Source organism: Callorhinus ursinus, unplaced genomic scaffold, assembly GCF_003265705.2.
Source record: "Callorhinus ursinus isolate GAN/ISIS: 27379988/994484 unplaced genomic scaffold, GSC_fseal_2.0 scaffold31, whole genome shotgun sequence".
In the NCBI taxonomy this organism is placed as follows: Eukaryota; Metazoa; Chordata; class Mammalia; order Carnivora; family Otariidae; genus Callorhinus; species Callorhinus ursinus.
Genome location: NW_027397093.1, coordinates 1,374,229 through 1,391,077, shown reverse-complemented (window position 1 = coordinate 1,391,077; position 16,849 = coordinate 1,374,229). Strand labels below are relative to the sequence as shown.

The 16,849-nt window shown below is 42.3% G+C and overlaps 1 protein-coding gene across 3 annotated transcripts in view; it reads right to left on the bottom strand.

The window, feature by feature from the left end:
- Positions 1–16,849, bottom strand: part of GRID1 (glutamate ionotropic receptor delta type subunit 1) — a 735,632-nt gene that overhangs the window by 292,370 nt on the left and 426,413 nt on the right. The gene's annotated exons all lie outside the window — the stretch shown is intronic.

Below are 16,849 nucleotides of genomic sequence, written 5' to 3'. Positions count from 1 at the left end.
CCTCCAGGAAAACCCACCTGCATTAAAAAGGAAAACATCTGAACACATGTGTCTATACATAGGGCGCCATACTGAGGAAATGATTTCGGTCACACTCGAGACCCCCCCCCCCCACTGGATCACCAGCATCTAAACGCTCGGATGGGATGAAACTCTACTCTCTACTCCTACCCTGACCCTCAATACAGCAAGCATTCTTCAATTTTTCATATTATAGATTCTAAATCTAGAACAAGGAGAGAAGTTGTTATTTTTATTTGAGCACTTACTCTGTGCTACGTGATGTTTTATATGGCTTAGCTCCTTGAATGTTCAAAGCAACCCTATGAGGTAGTTTCCATTTTTATGCCTATTATACAAATGAGAAATGGGAGGCTGAGACACATGATAATATGCCATGATACAACACAGCCAGGATTTCACTGCAGGGAGAGTGAGTAAACACATTGAAAGTGTACAAAAGCCTCTCCAATTATAACCCATAGTATTTGGAAGGTCCAAGTGCTTGTCAACAACCCAGTCCCCTATGGGACATCACCTGTAACAATGTAGCAACAGTGGGGAAATAGGCCAGAAACCAATTTTGTTAGCCCCCAGTGGGACAATCAGAGATAGTCACTTAACCTTTGACTCAAAAAGCTTTAAAAAATTAAAATGTGCTAATGCCAGCAATAAAAAAAAAAAATCATACTGAACCCAAAGTAGTCACACAGAAATGCATTATGTAAAATTTCTTTTTAAAATTAATTTCCTAAAAGTAACAAAAATTAATCAAATAAACTTGAGCGTAGCTGTTCAGACCTGCCAAAGGCTGGTTATTTTAAGAATGGACAATGACAGTTGTGGCCCCCTAGAAAACTGGGCCTTGCCAAACGGCTGTGCCCTGAGGCCAGACCTCTACAGAAGGGGCATTGCTCAGGTCCTGTTCCACCTGGTGCCTTGTCAGTAGGATTGCCTCTCTGCCAGCTCACCTGAACTGCTAGAGGGGGTGAGGGGAGGGTGATCCCTCTCACCTGCGTCAACAACTAAGTCAAGTCAATTGCTCCCCACCTCACTCTAACCAAGAAGGCCTTATTGGGCCCCATGACGCAGACTGGGATGTTCTAGAAAAGACATCATCTCTGTCAGTTCTCTATTTTTTTAATTTAATTTAATTTAATTTAAATTCAATTAATTAACATACAGTGTATTATTAGTTTGAGAGGTAGAGTTCAGTGATTCATCAGTTGCATATAACGCCCAGTGCTCATTACATCACATGCCCTCCTTAACGCTCATCACCCAGTTACCCCATTCCCCTCCTCCCCTCGAGCAACCCTCAGTTTGTTTCCTAGAGTTGAGAGTCTCTTATGGTTTGTCTCCCTCTCTTGATTTTGTTTTATTTTATTTTCCCCTCCATTCCCCTATGATCCTCTCTTTTGTTTCTTAAATTCCACATGTGAGTGAAATCATATAATTGTCTTTCTTTGATTTACTTATTTCACTTAGCATAATACCTTCTAGTTCCATCCACATCATTGCAAATGGTAAGATTTCAATTTTTGGTGGCTGAGCAATATTCCATTGCATATATACACCACAGCTTCTTTATCCATTCATCTGTTGATAGACATCTGGTCTCTTTCCATTGTTTGGCTATTGTGGACATTGCTGCTATAAACATTGAGGTGCACATGCCCCTTTGGATCACTACATTTGTATCTTTGGGGTAAATACCCAGTAGTGCAATTGCTGGGTCATATGGTAGCTCTGTTTTCAACTGTTTGAGGAACCTCCATACTGTTTTCCAGAGTGGTTGCACCAGCTTGCATTCCCACCAACAGTGTAGGAGGGTTCCCCTTTCTCCGCGTCCCCGCCAACATCTGTCGTTTCCTGACTTGTTAATTTCAGCCATTCTGACCAGTGTGAAGTGGTATATCAATGTGGTTTTGATTTATATTTCCCCGATGCCGAGTGATATTGAGCATTTTTTCATGTGTCTGTTGGCCATTTGTATGTCTTCCTTGGAGAAATGTCTGTATATATCTTCTGCCCATTTCTTGACTGGGTTATTTGTTTTTTGGGTGTTGAGTTTGATAAGTTCTTTATAAATTTTGGATACTAGCCCTTTATCTGATAAGACATTTGCAAATATCTTCTCCCATTCCATAGGCTGTCTTTTGGTTAGTTCTCTATTAATGCTGCAACAAATTACCCCAAATTTAGAAGCTCAAACAACACAAATTTATTACCTTGGAGTCCTATAAGATGGAATTCCAACATGGGTCTCCTCAGCCTAAAAATCAGGGCATCGGCAGGGCTGTATTCTTTTCCAGAGGCTCTAGGACAGAACCTGTTTCCTTGCTCTTTCCAACTTTCAGAAGCTGCTCTCATTCCTTGGTGTGTGGCTCCTTCTTCTGTCTTCCAAAATCAGCAGCATTGCATCTGCCCTGGGCCTCTCTTCAGTAGTCACACCATCCTCGGACTCCTCAGGACCCTCATGATTACATTGGGCCCACCTGGATAATCTAGGCTCCTCTCCCCATTTTAAGGTCAGCAGAATAGCAATCTTAGTTCCATCTGCAACCTCTCCTTTGCCATGTAACCAAACATATTTACAGGTTCCAGGGGTCCATGTCTCCAAAGACATGGCTTTGGAGAAAGGAGGACAAGGCGGCATTATTCTGCCTACCACACCACCTCTTAGATGGGGTAGCAAACTGTCCGAGAACTTTGGCCCCCACAAGAATTTAACTGAATTTGAAAGCCTTGCTATGGGACACGCCCTGCCCAGTTTGCCCAGTTCTTATCACTCTCTATTGTCTTTCTCCAGCCCTCTGCCCTCACTTACCTTATCTGCCTGGACCAAGGAGGCATTTGGGTTTTCCCAGGCGTAGCCAATCTTCAAGAGAGGGCCAGTCTTGCTTAGCTTGGGCTCTTAGGAAGCCAAGTTCTGAGGAGTGATCTTGTGAATGGACCCCAAGAGTTCCTGGCACCATGCCATTCCCAGCCCTCTCCGAAGATACTGGAATGAATAATGAATGCAGATTCCGGGATACACACACACCGGTGTGACGTCCAAAAAAGAAATCAGAGAAGCATTTGTTTCTATTGATGTCCGGGTAACTTACAGCTCTAGATATATATCTCCAGAATGATTTATCTGGATTTTATAGACCCTAGACTTTTCCCAGCTGAAACCCAGTTACTGCTTCCACAATAACTCACTGGACTGATCACTTTAAATTTAAAGGGCAACTGGGAGAACTCTGGCTCCCTGAACTGTTTAAATCTTGTCCTTTGTGGAAGGTTCTGTTATACTTCTGGATGACCTGAACACAAAGCACTGCAGGTCCATGGTAACAACATGGCGCCAGCAGGGGTGGGAAATGCAAAGGAGAGAGAGCCAGAGCTGGGCTGGAGAAGGGTGTCAGCCAGAATCTCAGAGAGCAGACCAAGGCACACGCTCTGCTCCAAAGGGAAGAGCTCGGGAAGGAGCAGCCCGAGCAACAAGGGCTTCTGTGAAAGGGTGGTTATAAACCAAGACACAGAAGCAGGAACCTGGTAGGGCCTAAGAACTGCCCTGCCTGGGGAAGGCAAGGCAGGACGAAAGGGAGGAATTTTATTTTTTAAGCACCCACACATGTCAGGTACTTTACGTCAACCTATGACATTGATTCATTTATACTTCCAACCTTGGGAGGATTGGTCTTAATAGGAAGGTATAGGTTCAAATCCCAGCTGTACCTTATGCTAGCTGGGTGTCCTTGTGTAAGTTAATTAACCTTTCTGACCATCATCTTCTCATCTGTTTTATGTGGAAATTAGTAATTTAAAATTACTATATATATATAGTGGTGTATATATATGTATATATATAACTATATATAGTTATATAATCTGTATTTAGAAATTATATATAATATAGTATATACCTCACAGAGCATGTACTTTTTAAAGGGTGTTTTCAAAAAACATTTAATAGCATGGGAAAATGCTCTTTCTTTAACAACATTAAAAGGAAGAAAAGAAGATGGCAAATACCAATATAATTCTGTTTATGTAAAAGGAATATACACACTTTGAATATGTGCCCATCTATGTATGCACATATACATATGAAAGAAAATAAAAATATTAATGATAGTTATTTTTATGGTGGGAATTCAGATGATTTAATTTTTAAATGTACTTTTCATATTTTCCAAATTGCCTACAATGAACATGACATAATTTGAAATATTTTTCTAGATTTGCATTTTTATTGCAAAAGTGATCCATGTTCAGGGTAGGAAATTAAACTTTGTTACCACTGGGAACAGCTTGTTACGAATTCTTGCAGATATTTTTCTGTGCATGTCTAAATATATATGTAGGGGGCATGAGTTTCACAGGCCAAAAACTCAGGTGTGCAAAAGAGGGCAGTTTTAGTTTCCTGTAATTGAATTTCATTTCTATCTCAAGCCCCCCTTCCACCTAGTGGCAGAAACTTTTTCAAGCACTAGAGTACACTCAAGCAAATAACTTCCCCCCAGCCCCACTTCTTCTACCTGGATTTGCATCTTCATCCTAGGGGGTTGACATGGTAGCCAGGTTTGTGGGGATGTCTGGCACTCACTTATCATCTGACTTTGCTAGAGTAAGCAGAGGTATACCTTTTGTCTGGCCTTGGTCTGCAGGATCTATCCCAACTGACAGGCTCTGGGAGACATCAAGTTTCCTAAATCTACTTATCAATCATGTCGAACATTCTGGAACACCCCTTTCTCGACTCTGTGGTCCCTTCTGGTCCAGCAGGTTTGGACCTCCATTTCACATGGAAAACTTTGGCATGCTCTCCCACTCACCCCTAAAAGGTACTTTCTTGGGCTTTCTCAGGCTCTAAGAGAAATTTCTATTCTTCTGATGCTGCAGCCAGCTGGCTCTGCTCAGGGGACGTTTGCAAGGGTTGCCAGCCCACTGAGTTCTAGTAGGGTCTCTGACTCACATCACCAGTGTGACCCAGCCTTCCCTTCTTCATTCCGGGAGAGCCTCAAAGATACCAACCAAGTCCTCCCCGACGCCCACTACACTCCAAAATTACTCTCAGTCTCAGATCCTCTGCTCTCTAGGGTGGGTGTGATCTGTGATCTTTACTACCTCTCTGTAGGTCAGACAGCCAACTTGGATATCTGAGGCGTATGACATAAACCTGATGTCGAGAGCCCTTTGACTCAGCCTAGAGACCACATAAGCCTTTGCTTCTAGCAATTTCGTGTTCTGCACTAGCATTATCATCTCTTCCTTGCAGCGGGACCAAGAAGCGATCTAGTTTGAGGGGGTTGGGAGGCTTGGCACAGAAAGAACAGAAAAACACATCTGTGAATATTTTAGAATATTCACTTGCTGTATTTGTGACTATGGGTATGGGAAATATAAATACATAGATAGTTGAATAGTAGTGTAACAGTGGAATCATACCATGGATACTTTCCAGTGTTCTTCTCTTGAAGTTATTGGGCTAAATACATTCTTTGTAACAGCTGAATAATATTCTATTGTCTTGGTTGGTTATCTAATCCTCTTCCAAAAATAGAGTAGTCCCCAATTTTTCACTATTATAATGCTGCAATGAACATTCTTGTTCATTATCTCTTGTTCACTTGATCAACTATCTCTACAGAATAAATTCCTAGAGGTGGAATTGTTATGTCAAAGGATATTGTTCAATAGCTCCCATCAACAAAATATATATGGGAATATTATAGGTTTAAAAATTGAATTCCATGTAAAAAATGATACTTGACTTAATAAATGTAATAATGTTTGAATAAATCAGAATAAATCAAAATATATAAGATATATACTGTATTAAAAAACATATATGCAATGGAAATAATACAATGACTAAACTTATGGGGGGGGGAATACCAGAAACATATTACCTCAACTTGAAATGAGGAAGACTTCTTTTTTTTTTTTTTTAGATTTTATTTATTTATTTGTCAGAGAGAGAGAGAGAGCACAAGCAGGGGAAGCGGCAGGCAGAGGGAGAAGCAGTCTCCCCGATGAGCAGGGAGCCCAATGTGGGACTCAAGCCCAGGACCTTGGGATCATGACCTGAGCCGAAGGCAGACGCTTAACCGACTGAGCCACCCAAGAGTCCCAATGAGGAAGACTTCTTAAACCAGATTATTTTTAATCTGGTAAAAGATATCATAAACAAAGCCCAGAGATACATGAAAGATCAGGGAATATATTTATAGTGGATATGACAGGCGACGGGTTAGTACCACTAAAAAAAAAGAGCTCCCTTAGAATTAATAAGAAAACAAAAGGGCAACGATTGCAAAAAGCAATGCAGAGCAAAGCAATTAGAAAAGGTTAATGTTGGGGGGGTGCCGCCTGGGTGGTTCAGTCAGCTAAGCCTCTGCCTTCAGCTCAGGTCACAATCTCAGGGTCCTGGATCCAGACCAGGTTCGGACTCCCTCCTCAGCATGGAGTCCGCTTGTCCCTCTACCCCCCAACCCCCACTCTCCGCTCATGCTCATGCTCTCTCTCTCTCTCTCTCTCCCAAATAAATAAATAAAATCTTGAAAAGAAAAGGCTAATGTAGGAGATTGCCAACGATGACTACAGGATTCCCCCTGCCCATCAGGATATGGGAGTCTATTTCTGTGCCCCTGGCCCACCACCAGCCCAGTGGCCATGTGACTTGCTTTGGTCAATGGGAAATTAACATATATAATGCAAGCACAGAAAAGTACTTGGTACTGGGGCTTGCCCTGGGCTGTTTCTCTGAAGAACCCTGCCACAGCCACCCTGTGGCTCAGGCTATCCTGGTGGATGATGAGAGACACATGGCCCACTCACCTCCCTCACCCTAGCCAACAACTAGCAACCACCAAGCACCAGAGCTGCTTAACTGACCAACCGCTAACCACAGACCCCTGGGGAGCTGAACCAAGACCAATAGTAGAAGCTGAACCCAGCCCATATTGCTGACCCACGGAATCATAAGCTATATAAATAGCTATTGCTTTGGGCCACCAAGTTTTGGGGTGGTTTATTATGCAGCAAAAGCTAACAAAAACAGCTAATAAATAAAATGTTCAAATTCACAAGCAGCAAATTAAAAACAGAACATCATTTTTTTACCCATCAAATTGACAAAAATGAAGAAGAATGGTAACTTCAGTTGAGGCAAGGATGTGAGGAAATAAATATTTTCATTCATTGCTGACAAGAGTGTAAATTGCTGCAAACTTATTTGTGGAAGTAATGTGACAATACAGATTAAAACTGAAAATACATGTACCCTTTGGCCACTTCGGGCGATTTATTTTACGGGAAAAAAATGTATAAGAGTATTTATTAGAGCATTGTTTGCATTTTGTGGGGGGAGAATCATCACAGAAAGAAAGAAGAAAGGAAGGGATGGAGAAGGAAAGGAGAGAGTGAAGACAGAAACAAGGAAAGGAAAGGAATCCAGGGAAAACATGTGTATCTCTCAAGAGGAAACTGTTTAATAAAATGCAGTGTGTGTATATTATGGATTATCATATAAAAGTTAAAGGAATGAATTTGAGCTATATCTACTAATTTGGAGAAATGAATTTGATTTACTGTTGAATTTTTTTAAAGCAGCTTACAACGTAATGGTTATAATTCCATTTTTCTAAAATAAAAAAATATGATATATGTATACAAGTTTTAGCAGAATAATATTAACAGGCTTTCATTTTGCTAATTCCTTTATGTAGTGGCCTAAAGACATGGAAATAATGTATGCCACAGCAGATTATAGAAACAGAGGTCAATTCATGACTTTTGAGTTTCAAATTCTGAGGTCCTCATCTAAACCATGACTACTAAACATCCTAACTGTGTGCATGTATCAATAAAACCTTTGAAGCAGGTGCCCCATTATATGTGTATTAGGTACTTAAAAATTAGGTACATGAATTAGTATAGGGTGTGAAACATACACAAAAATATGAATATTCAAAAGAGAGACAAGGGAAATAAACTATTATAAATAAGTTATATTATATATAATACATTAATAGTACAAAATTGTTTTGCTATTACTAAAAACATATCCTCAATCATAAATAATTTTTAGTTATACCAAGAAAATGCTTTTTTTTTCCTTAAGATTTATTTGAGAGAGAGAGACAGTGGGTGCTCACGCACATGAGTGGGGGGAGGGGCAGAGGGAGAGAATCTTCAGGCAGACTCCCCACTGAGCGCAAAGCCTGATGCAGGGCTCCATCTCATGACCCATGAGATCATGACCTGAACCAAAACCAAGAGTCGGACACTTAACCAACTAAGCCACCCAGGCGCCCCAAAATGCTTTACTGTTTAAAAATATCTTGGTTTAACACTTTGTGATACAGTAATTCAAAGTCCTAATTCCACCTTCAATTTAATTTAGTACTTGATTTTAATGGTTACTGTAACTGAAAGAGGTAACTTGCAGAGTTTCATATGTCCAAATGGAAGAAGTTCATCTCTGGCGGTATTGCTTGCTCAAACTCAGCCACCAAAAAATATGTCCAAAGTTGGCTAAAACGTTTTCATCTTCCCAGGTGTTAATCATTTCTTCTTGCAAAGGCTTCAGAACACACTGAAATTTCATGTTTTTAGGAAATCATTTCAAAACACATTGAAACTTTTCACTTTGGAAGATTTTTATATATGGGTTAGAAAATACTGTTTCCTGGGATTTTTTTTTTCAATTGGCAGACCTTAGAGGGGTTTTTAAATTATTCTTTGTGAATGACATATGTTGCTTTCAGCAACAACAAAATAATAGAAATATTTCCAAACATTCATTTTCAAAATGCTCAAGAGCAAGAGTTTCTTTCAAAAAGCAATTACTTTCTTATGCATTGTTAAAACAGGATCTCCCATTGAAGGAACAGATTAAATATGTTTAATTTTTCAAGAATAGCTTCCAGGTAGCATTCAACTAATACTGTCATCTCAAAAAAGGGTCAGTAAACGTGCATGTCTGTCATTCTGTGAAACCAAAATATCTTAACATTAATTTCAATGAGTCTTTTAAACACTTTGCCATAAGATCATCACTGAAGCCCTGGGTAGTGCCAAAGATTTCAAAATTTCTCCCCACTTCTTTACCAAGTACTGTAACTAATTCTATCTTTTAAAGGTCTTGTTCTTAGCAAAGCCAATCAATGAACGGTATCCCACGGCAGGTCAGATGGAATGCGAGACCCTGAAGATACAGATGGTTACTGCTCCAAACACTCCTCACTGTCCACTCTGTCCACTCCATTTGACCCAGGTGCCAACTCATATCAAATATTTGGGAAATTTAGTTCCTTTCTTTTTTGATTAAAACAAATAGAAGTTTTTGGGGCACCTGGACAGCTCAGTCGGTTAGGCATCTGACTTCAACTCAGGTCATGATCTCAGGGTCCTGGGACTGAGCTCCGCATTGGGCTCCCCGTTCAGCAAGGAGTCTGCTTCTCACTCTCCCTCTGCCGTTCCGCCTACTCATGCTCTCTCTCTCAAATAAATAAGTAAAATCTTAAAAAAAAAAACAAATAGAAGCTTTAATATTTTCCTCTCATACCACAGAAAAATCAATTGTACAACCCACTTTTTTTAGAGATTTATTTATTTATTTGGGGGGGTGGAGGGGCAGAGGGAAAGGAAGAATCTTTAAGCAGACTCCGTGGGGAGTGCAGAGCCCAATGCCGGGCTCGATCCCATGACCCCGAGATCATAATCTGTGCCAAAACCAAGAGTTGGACCCCTAGCCAACTGTGCCACCCAGGCGCCTCTGTACAACCCACTTTGGAGAGCACTGCTTTAAATAACCCATTTGGAAAAATACTTTCTATGCCACAAGGAGATAAGAACACCTTGCTAAGGCAAGAGGAGACACCATGAGGCCCTTGAGCAATAGAGTCCAATGAGATGTATGAAGAGTGTGCTGTGCCGGCTCCCAAGGGCACTGGCACCCAATCCAAAGCCATCCCTGGGAAGGGGTGCTGAGGGAACTGGCCAATCTCGGGTGACTCTGAGTAAAGGAGAGCTGGCCTTTGATTTCACTGGGAGGCTATGACCTCAAGAAACCTAGTGTTCCCAGGCATCCAGGAAGGCAGACGTGAGAACCCCACCCACACTCCCCAGTGTGGCACCTGGCGCTGCCTGGTGACCTGGGAGTTGAGGAAGCAAACAATCCCAGATGCAGATGAGAAGAGCATGGTAGAAATGTCAAAAGTCAAGATGTGGAAATGGGAATACAGCTGGAGAGATGAGAGCCAGTAAATTCTGGAAGGACCGGTGTATGGCTCAGATGAAGGGGGCGGATGATGAGCCTGGCCCAGAGCACTCCGCACCATCAATACCGCTCCACCACCACCATTTCCTCCTCCAGTCAGAGCGAGGGGGAGACTCAACATGGCTATGACCCCGGCCTCTGCCCCCAAAAGCTCAAGGTAAAAAGTAAGGGCATCTAGAGACACAGAGTGACACTGTTTTCACCTATAAATCTGTGGTTTGACATCCAAATGGCCAACAGACACACGAAAAAGTGCTCAACATCACTCGGCATCAGGGAAATACAAATCAAAGCCTTAATTAGATACCACCTCACACCAGTCAGAATGGCTAAGATTAACAAGTCAGGAAACGACAGATGCTGAAATCTGTGGTTTGAGATGAATGTGCACTATGCATGTTATACATCTGTACCTACACAGAGAGGTACGGGGCTAGTTCAGCAGGCTGGGATTGGAGGGTGGCATGCAATGGGGGTGGAGTCACTGATTTACACTTCTTTATACTGTTTTACTGGTCCTGATGGCCAGTATAACTTTGTTATAACTTTGTAATTCAGACAAAATATAATTAAAAATATATATATGGAGAGCATTTACCTACAGTCTGGCTGGTTTTGTGAGGGAAGCTATGTTCCCAGATTCCTCCAGAAGCCCCAGCAGATGTCTTGAGGGAGCTATGGTTCGCCCCCAGGCCCCAACTGAGCAGCACTGCGTGGGAAGCCAGGTAACGTTTCCACACAATGTTGTTCTACAGGAAGATGCACAAGAAGCAGCACACAGATGCCTCAGCCAACTTCACAGAAATTTCTCCAAAATGCTTTATAAAGAGAAAACCACCAGGTCCGCTAAAGAAGAGGAGCACTTGGACATATGACAAAAGTATACAAGAACAGCCTCCTGTGACCTTGTTTGGGTTTCCTTCTGCATGTCATCCAGACATCACGGGAGAGCATCTCGGAGACGTTGCAAAATAACTGGGGGAACGGTGAACAACTCTGCGGATGATGAGCAACCTCATCATACATCCGCTCTCCTGAAGAAAATTTTGAAAATGGTATTGCTCTGCTAGGTTTAAAGAGACTCTGGCCTGGGAAGAAAGGAAACTGTCCTAAATGCAGTGTGGTATCCCGGATGGGATGCTGGGCCAGGAAAAGGACATCAGTGGAGAAACTAGCGAAATCCAAATAAGGTCTGGGGTTTAATTAATGGTAATGTGCCAAAGTTAGTTTCTTTGTTTTGACAAACATACTGTGGCAATATAAGATTGATGAGATTAGATAATTAACATCAGGGGGAACTGGGTAAAGGGAGATGTGAGAATTCTCTGTGCTATGTTTAATGATCAAAACTTATTCCAAAATGAATTTATTCTTAAAAAAGAGAAGTTATGAAAGAGTAGAGACAGACCAATTAGAGATGGGTGATGGGCATTCAGGAGGGCACTTGTGAGGAGCACTGGGTGTTGTACGTAAGTGATGAATCACTAAATTCTACTCCTGAAACCAACATTACACGATATGCTAACTAACTAGAATTTAAATTAAAACTTAAGAAAAAAAGAAGAGGAAGATGAAGTGGCCAAAGACAAATTGATGAACTAGTTGGTTCTACGGCAGGTCTTCCTTTTTTCCAGAGGAATTAACTCATGTACACATCTCACATGTTTTTTACAAAATACTACTGAAATCACAAGGATATGAAAGATCATTTGTTTGTCTACTCCTAAATCTAGCATTAAGATAACCCTGTCTTTCAGGGAGATTTGCAATAGCCATTAACCTTGTATGGTACCATATAAGGTCTATAAGTTGGCATGGAAATTTAAAGCAGGTCGTGTGTAACATACATTATACAAGGGATAGTAGTTTTGCTTTCAGTACAGCTTATGTTAAATCACTGCTCTGTGAACTGAATACCAGTTTATTAAAAAAAAAAGTTGCAACTGTCTTGTTGACATTCTGAATACTTTAAATAAAAACATGTGCTTTGTGAAAAAAATTTGATAGGTAACAAACCCCCCCTCACCAAATCCCTCTACCGTTCTGAGAGGTAATATAATAGTGCCTTGTTGCCTTAATTTACATTTTTTATTAGTAAGTATTATTTTTATGATAAGGAAGGGGTATCCAAAACAGGAAGCTTCGAGCTCACATAGAACTGAAGGCACGTGGAGCCGTGCGGACACAATGGCTAACTCTGGGCAGAGAGGAGAAAGGAAGAGCTCTTGCTGTGAGAACAGAGGAGGTGCCTGGGAAGGCGGGGCAGAGGTGTCAGTCCCTCATCGGTAGCACAGTGCTAAAGTCAGAAATCGGCTTTTATATTCTTAAAATAAAAATAACTATTATTGGGGCACCTGGGTGGCTCAGTGGGTTAAGCATCCGACTCTTGGTTTCAGTTCGGGTGATGATCTCAGGGCCATGAGATCGAGCCCCACGCTGGGCTCTGCACTGGGTGTGGAGCCTGCTTAAGATTCTCTCTCTCCCTCTCCCTCTGCCCTCCCCACTGCTCATGCACACTCTCTCTCTAAATAATAATAATAATAAATGTCATTATTAAAATAATATTTATAAAAATTCCAAACAAGTTTTAATTAAAAACTCCTTCCTATGCCCTAATCTCCTTTCCCAGAAGTAACTGATGGTAACTGCACACTTTTGGGCATTCTTCCAGATTCTTTCTAAGCATATGTAAACATACAAAGATAATCTTCACAGATATGGGGATCGTATATGCACACTGCTGTATAATTTGCTTTTTTTTCCATGAAACAATAGATCATGGATATTTTCCTACCCTTTGTGTATGTAGATCTAAGTCATTCTTTTGAGAAGCTGCATTGTATTCCATTTTATGGATAAACCTTAAATTATTTATCCAGTCTCCTATTGATTTTCATTTACAGTGCTTCCAGTTTCTTGCCATTATAGATGATGCTGCCACATTGTTTGTGCTCTGATGAGCACAATCTTTACATAAAGCCCACTGAGCTTCCATGCACTTCCAAAGACTAACTGTGGTTTTAGACAGATTATTTAACCTCCTTGAAACTAGGTGCCCTCATTTTAGAGATAATAACTACCTTATAGGGAGGTTGTGTGGATTAAATGAGTTTATGTTAATAAGTGAAATTGAATGAGAGAAAATGTCGGGTAGTTTCCCGTGTGTGTGTGTGTGTGTGTGTGTGTGTAGATGGAGAGAGGAGAGAGAGAGAGACAGGAATACAGAGATAAAAATGGACGGACCAACAGACAAATGGATGGATGAATGGAGAGACAAATAAACAGAGAGACAGATGGATAGATACCTGTTATTTAAGGAAGGCTTGCAAGTTATTCCTCACTCACAGCACATGGGGGGAATTTCAATGATCAATAAACTTAAGTTCCTTCCTTTTCCACTCACAGAAATAGGGAGAGACAAAGCACAGAAGCAATAGGGGATTTAAATCTTCTAAGGTATCTGCCTGAAGAGCCATTTTGCCAAGAACAGTGATAAGATGCCTGGAAGTGACAGTCACCCCCCTCAGAAAGTGGAGGAAACAGTGGAGGAGACAGCACTCTTCTGGATCTAAGAAGAAGTGGTTCAGGAAATAGGAATGGCAAGAACACTGAGAAAAAGTAGCCCTGTCATTTTAATAGCATGTGTGAGCCGGGAAGGGTCAAGCACTATATAATCACAAGTGTATCCCAGACTTTGGCCAGAGGGATTGTAAAATACCTAGAGAAAAGCAAGACTAAGATTCTTAAAAATAAGACAGCTTCAGATGTGGGAGGCTCCCAGAATCCAAACCTGACTGGACTATAATAAATAGTCCTGGCAAGAAGCAGAAGTGGGGAATATCTCAAAAGGCCTATGACATAACAAAATATTTAAAAGCAGGAGCATAGCCTTGCAACCACCTTTGATTCATCCTCTAATTTAATCAGTTCTCAAATCCCATAACTTTATGACGGGTATGAACCTCCTGCTGTAGTGATCTTCCTAAACCCACTGTTGATCATTCCAGGCCCTATATTCCTCTGTGATTTACAGAATAAAGTCTAAAGTCCTGGCCTGGCATTGAGAATCCTCCTAAATCTGGTCCCAGCCTGACTTGTACCAGGCCCCTCCCTCCATATACCCTCCACTCTGATCACTCCAATCACACAGAGCCCCCTTCTGTGGTAACGATTGCCTGACTTGTACCCTGGGCCTGGAGTATACATGGTGGACACCTAGAGTTTGGGGCCTGGCTAGACCCCCTTTCCATCTGGAAATGGTCCCTATATGACCTCATCTGGGTCTGAGCAAATACCACTCACAAGATACCACTCTGCAGTTGGCCATTGGAGAATCCCAACCATAGAATAGGAACTCATAGAATGGGAACATAACCAAAGCCAGGCCAAGCCCAGCCTTTCTAAGAGCTGTGATAGATGAATGGGGGAACAGATTCAGCCTCTACGTTCCTTGGGATGAGAAGCCATTAAAATGTGGGCCGGGGCTACCAGCCACCATCCTACCCACCTTGGGGAAAACTGGTCCTTGAGCTCCATAAGGGCAGGGGGGGGTCTATCTGGCACACAGTGCATGCTTATTTGTTGAATGAGTGAATGTAACTAGATCGAATAGACCAGCAGGCAAATAATAGGACAGATTCCAGAACATGTGCCCTTTAGACCTGCTAATTAAGTGCACTTACATGTTCCATTTCTGCATTTCTGCATACACTAACTTGAGCTGGATTTCTGTCACATGTAACCAAAAGACCCTCCCTGTCACATGCTCCAAAGCTCAAACTTCTCCAGATTTTTTCATATGCTAGCTGTCTCACACAGTCTTCCCAGATGCTCCCAGATGAAAGTACCCTCTATGCCTTTTAAACTGCAATCACACACTATTGAAACATTTGTGATTTTCCACCTTGATTTAAGGCTCTTTCTTGACACAGGTGCAGCGGACATCAATGGTGCCCCACCTAGACACACCCCAGGATCCTTTTTACTGGTCCAGTTGCTACAAGCCTGCCCCAGAGGCTACAGGTGCTGGGCTAAAGGCTCAGACCTACAATGTTCCCCGGGACAACTGAAGGCCCGAGGTGCCTAGGAGTTATCTGTAGGGCCACGTCCCAGGGCCCACCAGCTGGAGAACCAGAGCTGGGCTCACACCCCAAGGCGACACTCCACAGCACCACTCCCACTCCAGGGGGTCACCACATTCTCCAGGAGCCCCGCCCCCTCCTCTCTGCCCTCCCTCCTTCGGAGCCTCTCCCCTCCCCACTAAATAAAGTGCTCAGGGATCTGCCAGCTGTGCGGTGCATGTAAGGAATAGGAGCTAAGGTAACACCCCATCTCCCCAACAAATCTCCTAAAAACAAGCTGCATGTCGGACCCCCTTCCATCTCTTGTGGCACAGTGCTTTCGTGGAACCGTGAAGCACAAACATGAGGGGTTGTGTGAATGAGGAACAAGGGAGCGCTCAGTGGAGTTAACAATCTTGAGTAAACGAGGAGGAGTCAGCCTGCGGTGGGGCGCAAATCTGCCAACACAGCAGAGGGAAGCAAGCTTCTAGAGCAGGCGGAAATTTCAAATCAACTCCAGAACAACGAAAATGGCCTTTTTAAAAGCTCTGTCTGGAGGGAAAGCGAGACAAATGTACCGTGTTAGATATTCTGCTCTTCTTTCACAGATCCTTTTCAGTGTTTCGTAAATCCCCCAATTCAAGTGACCTCCCAATGCACCTGAATTCCCCAATTAATCTGTGATGGAAATGGGCACTTGGGTGTCCGGCGCAACACCACCGCAGGTCCTCCAGTACCTGTATGAAACCTAGTTTCTCAGGAGCTCTGATCTCCTCCAATACTTGCCTCCCTCTCCAAATAAAGTCTCTGTCACCTAAATAAATGAATAAAGAACAGGAACGGGGTCTCGCACATTGAACTACCTCTTGGTGCTGTGGGCTCTCTGGTATGCATTTGTCCCCTCCCCCCGCCCCCACCAACCAGCTGAGCGATCACCTTGAAAGGATTGTAGAGCTTATAGGATATTTTGTAAGAAGAAACTTCCAAACTACATAAAACCGAAAAAGGCTTCCGGCGGGGCAGAATCCCTGGGCTCTGGAATACTCCTGGCTTCCCAACATTAAACTTTTAGCATGTACCTTTCTCCCTTGCTTCAGCCCCTGTGGACATTAAAGTCTTTAACGAGGACGCCTGGCTGGTTCAGTCAGTTAAGCGGTTAAGCGTCTGCCTTCAGCTCAGGTCATGATCTCAGAGTCCTGGGACTGAGCCTGCTTCTCTCTCTCCCTCTGCCCTTCCCCCTGCTTGCTCTCTCTCTCTCTCTTTCATGAATAAATAAAATTAAAAAAAAAACAAATAAAAAAGTCTTTAACCATTTCACAGGCTCTCTAGTTAGGGACATCAATAATAGGCATGAAGGCACAGACATAACTCCTTCCCAGCACAACACATGCACACTCTCACAGAAACCTTCACCAAGAAACATCACACTCTGGTTTTAATATTCATCAGCTCCTTCTCCACCCAGAATTCCTAATTCTCAGTGTGGGACAATGTTTTCCTATTAAACATTTTC